The following is a 6,495-nucleotide window of genomic DNA, read 5'->3' on the forward strand; positions in this document are numbered from 1 at the left end:
GATGTTAAATTAAATATTTGCGATTCTTGTTGATAAATCTTGAATTTTGATTGACCTACTGCATATGTTTAACAAGTTTGAATGCCTAGTCTTGTTAATTATGCAATCTAATTTGTAATTATGATTAATTTGTTGAAAATTAGAATAATTTAGAATTAATTTGATTTTCATAATTAATTGTAATTTAATTAGAAACCTATGATTAAAAACCACCATAAAAATTGTAAATTTACGATAAATTTTAAATTTTTATGACCTAGACTTGAATCCATAACAATCGGAAATCAATTGGATAATAAATTTTCGATTTTTTCGCCCAAAAATTATGAAATTAATATTATTTATTAATTTGTCATTAATTTTAAATATAAATTTTAAATTTTTATGCGATTCGTTCATATAACTTGCACGCACGAAGCAATGGACGCTTCGTGTTACCCTTAAGGGGTGTTGTATAATGCGGGCATGCGACGACGAGCAAGGGAGCTCGTCGCCCGTGCGGCACGAATGCAATGAGCAAGGGCGTAGTGCACGAGCACAAGGCAGCAGCCCTGCCTTGTGTCGTGTGCCACGACCAATGGACGAATGGGCATGGGCGTAGGGCGAGCCAAGGCAGTCACGTGTGGGCAGCAAGCGAGCTGCGCCACAACGCGCGCTGCCTCGCACAAGAGCGCGCAGCCTCGCGCGCAGCGAGCGCAAGCTCGCGTGCCACGAGCGCTGCGCCTAGCATTGCTCGCGCGCACAGCGAGCGATGTCGCCCGCCCAGCGAGCGATGTCGCGCGCCCAGCGAGCGATGGCTCGCGCGCCCAGCGAGCTATGTCGCGCGCGCACTGCGAGCGATAGCCCGCGTGCGATGAGCGCTGGCGCGCGCAGCGAGCACCAATGCGTGCGGAGGCTTGCGATAGGGATGCAGCAGCTATGCGACGAGCGCATGGGCTGCGCGCACATGGCCAGCAATGGCTGTGTGCGTGCGGCCCATGGGCGTGCAACGCGTAGGGTGTTTGCGTTACGATTAGATCGTTCTGAATGTTTAATTTGAAAATTTCAGTTCACGTAATTTTAATTAATTTTAAAATTAATAATTTAAATTATTTTCTTGGATTTTAATTTTGAATATTATAATTATAATAAATGTTATTTATTCTAATTATTTTACTAAAATTAAAATCATGAATTAATTTAAATGCGACTGAAATTAAATTAAACTTTTTGGATTCAATTATAAATTTATATGAGCTTTAAATTTTAATTAAATTTGTATGTTTCCGGTTAGACTAGAAATACATTTTTATGTTTAAAATTGGTAAAGCATATGAATTTATTGGTTTAAGTGGGAGCGCTTTTAGTCATAAACTCTTGATTAGGTCTACAAATCCTTAAGGTTAAAACAACTTGATTAGAATTAATAAGGACTGAATAATTGGTAGATTATTGGTGCCCTTGATTAATTGCTGCAAATGTTTACGTGATGCATAATGTGTTTTACTAACCAGCTATGTGGGCCATTCATGATAATGAATGGGTGAATGGTATATATTGTATATGTACTGTTTTGCAGGTTATGAAGTGACTAGTATGGCCCAAATAGGATAGAAAATATGGTCTGCGTACCATTAATTTGAATGTAATTGGTCTAAAGTACCAAAGTTATTTTTCAATTCAAATATGGTCTGCGAACCATCAAATAGTTGTAATTAGTTATAGCTTATCCTATTTGAAGAAAATGGTGCCTCCCACGGAGATTTTCAAGACGGACTTTGAAGTCAAAGCTTCAAGATGAAGTCGGGCCATACTAGATCACAAATATCTTATGCATGTTTTAAGTTATTTATTGCTTTAAATATGTCTTAAAATGCATGAGATCAAAAGCTTGATTATGTTGCATGATTAAGGATTTTAGTTCACTTAAAATCTAACCAACATAGTAAGAGCCTTAAGTTCCAAACTTAAAAATTGAGTTAAAAGGTGCCATGCCAAAATATACACTTGCTTGGATATCCTTTACATCAATCTAGTAATAGTTTTCGCTCAGCGAGGTGTTACTTATTGGTCCTAAAGGGGCAAGGTACACAAATAATTGTGAGTACATGTTAGTTTTGGTGAAACTCAACGATATAAGTAAGGAGTCCTTTTATGTCGTGGCAAATTCGATAGGTTTACCTAATAAGTTCTTAGACGTACCTATCAACCAAGAATAGTTTCTAGACTATTAGCAAAAGGCTTTTGCTTACCTAAGATGTTCTAGGATTAAGTCGACAAACTGTGCTTAGTTCTTCAATGATTTTAGGATCTTGGAATCATTTTATTCACACCTGCCGGAACACATAATTTGAATAAAATGCTTGATAAACATTGAATTATGCATGTATGCTAGAATTTAAGTTTATTAAGAGAAACTGTGAATGGTTATTTATTTGTTTATTCTTTTCAATTGTAGTTTTTAATATGGCAAACAACAATTCATTCAACATTCGATCAATTCTCGAAAAGGAGAAGTTGAACGGGAAAAACTTCCTTGACTGGCAAAGGAACTTGCAAATAGTTCTTATGCAGGAAGAAAAGGAGTATGTCCTAGATGAGGCGATGCCCGAAGCTGCAGGCGACGGGGTCACTCAGGCAGCCCTCAATCGTTGGATTGATGCCAACAAGGATGTGAAATGTCTAATGCTCGCCACCATGAGTGCGGATCTGCAGAAAACGTTCATCAACTCAGATGCTTTCACAATCATCAGTGAGTTGAAGAACATGTTCCAAGATCTGGCTCGAGTCGAAAGATTCGAGACTCATAGGCAAATTCTTGAGACCAAGCTTAAGAAAGGCGAGCCCGTAAGTCCACATGTTCTCAAAATGATTGGACTCATTGAGAATATGAGTCGGCTGGATCAGCAATTTTCTCAGGAAATGGCTATAGACACCATCCTCCATTCTCTTCATAGCGGGTATGATCAGTTCAAACTGAACTACAGTATGAATAGTTTGGACAAAACGCTCACTGAGCTTCACGGTATGCTGAAGACCGCTGAAAAGACGCTCAAAAGTGATAAGCAGGATGTGCTTATGGTGCGTGGGGGCAAGTTCAAGAAATCTGGAAAGAAGAGGAATGCTAAGAAAGGTGGCAACAAAGCCAGCCCAACTAAGCAAACTGGCGCCAAATCTGCAAAGAGAAAGGTCAGTCAACCCACTTCTGAATCCGAATGCTTCTACTGCAAGAAGAAGGGGCATTGGAAGAGAGATTGCTTGAAGCTAAAGGAAGATCAGAAGAACGGAACAGTCGTTCCATCTTCAGGTATTTTCGTTATAGACTGTATACTTGCTAATTCAACTTCTTGGGTATTAGATACAGGTTGTGGCTCACACTTATGTTCCAATCCACAGGGACTAAGAAGAAGTAGAAAGTTAAGCAAGGGTGAAGTCGACCTACGAGTGGGAAATGGAGCACGGATTGCTGCATTAGCTGTAGGAACTTACTATTTGTCGTTGCCCTCCGGGCTAGTTTTGGAACTGGAAGAATGTTTCCATGTTCCAAGTCTTACTAAAAACATCATTTCAGTTTCTTGCTTAGATGCTAAGGGATTTTCCTTTATAATAAAAGACAATAGTTGTTCGTTTTATTTTAAAGAGATGTTTTATGGATCTGCTAGATTAGTCAATGGACTTTATTTATTAGATCACGACAAACAAGTATATAACATAAATACCAAAAAGGCCAAAAAGGATGATTCAGATCTCACCTATCTGTGGTATTGTCGATTAGGCCATATAAACTTGAAACGCTTAGAAAGACTTCAAAGGGAAGGAATTCTAGAACCATTTGACTTAGAGGATTATGGTAAATGCGAATCATGTTTACTTGGCAAAATGACGAAGCAACCTTTCTCTAAAGTTGGAGAAAGAGCAAATGAACTATTGGGTTTAATCCATACAAATGTATGTGGACCAATGAGTACAAATGCTAGAGGTGGTTTCAGCTACTTTATCACTTTCACTGATGACTTCAGTAGGTATGGTTATGTCTACCTAATGAAGCATAAGTCTGAATCCTTTGACAAATTCAAGGAATTTCAGAGTGAAGCAGAGAATCAATTAGGCAAGAAGATTAAGGCACTGCGGTCTGATAGAGGCGGTGAATATCTGAGCTATGAATTTGATGACCATCTGAAAGAATGTGGAATTCTATCAGAATTGACTCCTCCTGGAACACCACAATGGAACGGTGTGTCAGAACGGAGGAACAGAACCTTGCTAGACATGGTCAGGTCAATGATGGGTCAGGCCGAACTTCCATTAGAATTTTGGGGACATGCACTAAATACAGCTGCACTCACTATAAATAGAGCTCCGTCTAAAGCTGTCGAAAAGACTCCATACGAATTATGGTTTGGAAAGCCTCCAAATGTGTCTTTTCTTAAGATTTGGGGATGTGAAGTATACGTCAAACGATTAATTTCAGACAAACTTCATCCAAAATCTGACAAATGTATCCTTGTGGGCTATCCAAAGGAAACAAAGGGGTATTACTTCTACAATACATCTGAGAACATAGTGTTTGTTGCTCGAGATGGTGTCTTTTTGGAGAAGGATCACATTTCCAAAATGACAAGTGGGAGAAAAGTAGACCTCGAAGAAATTCGAGTCGAACAACAAACTCTAGAGAATGCTCAAGATGACATTCAGGATGAAACTCAGAGATCTTTAGAAGAATCTGGTGAGAATCATGGTCAATCTAGAAATGTTACCCCGCGTAGATCGCAAAGATATAGATCTCAACCGGAAAGGTACTTAGGTATTTTGACGAACGAGAGCTATGACGTTCTATTACTTGAAAGTGATGAACCTGCGACTTACAAGCAAGCTATGACGAGCCCTAGCTCCAAGCAATGGCAAGAAGCCATGCAATCTGAATTAGACTCCATGTCTGAAAACCAAGTATGGGATTTGGTCGATTTGCCAGATGGCTACCAAGCCATTGGAAGCAAATGGGTTTTCAAACTGAAAAAGGACAAGGATGGGAAACTTGAAGTTTTCAAAGCTAGATTGGTTGCAAAAGGTTACAGGCAAGTCCACGGTGTGGATTACGATGAAACCTTTTCACCAGTTGCAATGCTAAAGTCTATTCGAATAATGTTAGCAATCGCTGCATATTACGATTACGAAATATGGCAGATGGATGTCAAAACTGCTTTCTTAAACGGCGTTTTAACAGAAACTGTGTTTATGACACAGCCTGAAGGTTTTAAGGATCCAAAGAATGCTAAAAAGGTATGCAAGCTAAAGAAGTCAATCTACGGATTGAAGCAGGCATCCAGGAGCTGGAATATACGTTTTGATGAAGCAGTCAGTGACTTTGGTTTCATCAAGAACGCGGACGAATCTTGTGTATACAAGAAGGTCAGTGGGAGCAAAATTGCTTTCCTAGTATTATATGTCGACGACATATTGCTTATCGGAAATGACATTCCTATGTTGAACTCTGTCAAGATTTGGCTTGGGAAATGTTTTTCGATGAAGGATCTAGGAGAAGCACAGTACATATTGGGCATCAAGATTTACAGAGATAGATCTAAAAAGATGATTGGACTTAGTCAAAGCACTTATATCAATAAGGTGCTTGATAGGTTCAAGATGGCGGACTCCAAGCGAGGCTACCTACCCATGTCTCATGGAATGACTCTAAGCAAGACTCAGTGCCCAAAAACACTTGATGAGCGTAGACGAATGAATGGGATTCCATATGCATCATTGATTGGTTCAATAATGTATGCTATGATATGTACACGCCCGGATGTTGCGTACGCACTCAGTGCTACGAGCAAATACCAGTCAGACCCAGGAGAGGCGCATTGGACTGCTGCCAAGAACATTATGAAGTACCTGAAAAGGCACAAAGATGACTTCCTGGTCTATGGTGGAGATGATGAATTAATTGTTAAAGGCTATACGGACGCAAGTTTCCAAACCGACAAAGATGATTTCAGATCACAGTCTGGGTTTGTCTTCTGCCTCAACGGAGGAGCAGTAAGCTGGAAAAGTGCTAAGCAAAGCACCATTGCGGATTCTACAACTGAAGCGGAGTACATTGTTGCACATGAAGCAGCAAAGGAAGCTATATGGCTAAGGAAGTTCATAGGAGAACTTGGTGTAGTCCCCTCCATTAAAGGACCAATAGCCCTGTATTGTGATAATAACGGAGCTATTGCACAGGCAAAAGAGCCTAGACACCACCAGAAAGTCAAGCATGTACTTCGTAGATTTCACCTTCTACGAGAGTTCGTTGAAAGAAAAGAAGTCGAGATAAGCAAAATTGGAACTGATGACAACATATCAGATCCATTAACTAAACCTCTGCCGCAGGCGAAGCACAACTCGCACACTGCAGCTATGGGAATCAAGCATATTGGAGAATGGCTTTGATGTCTCTGTTTAATGTTTTAAAGTTTTAGAGTTTAAATCTTTGTAAAACATTATTGGTTAATCATTCACAATAAATGAAAAGAA

The sequence above is a fragment of the Spinacia oleracea genome, chromosome 4, assembly GCF_020520425.1.
Source record: "Spinacia oleracea cultivar Varoflay chromosome 4, BTI_SOV_V1, whole genome shotgun sequence".
NCBI classification, from domain to species: Eukaryota; Viridiplantae; Streptophyta; class Magnoliopsida; order Caryophyllales; family Amaranthaceae; genus Spinacia; species Spinacia oleracea.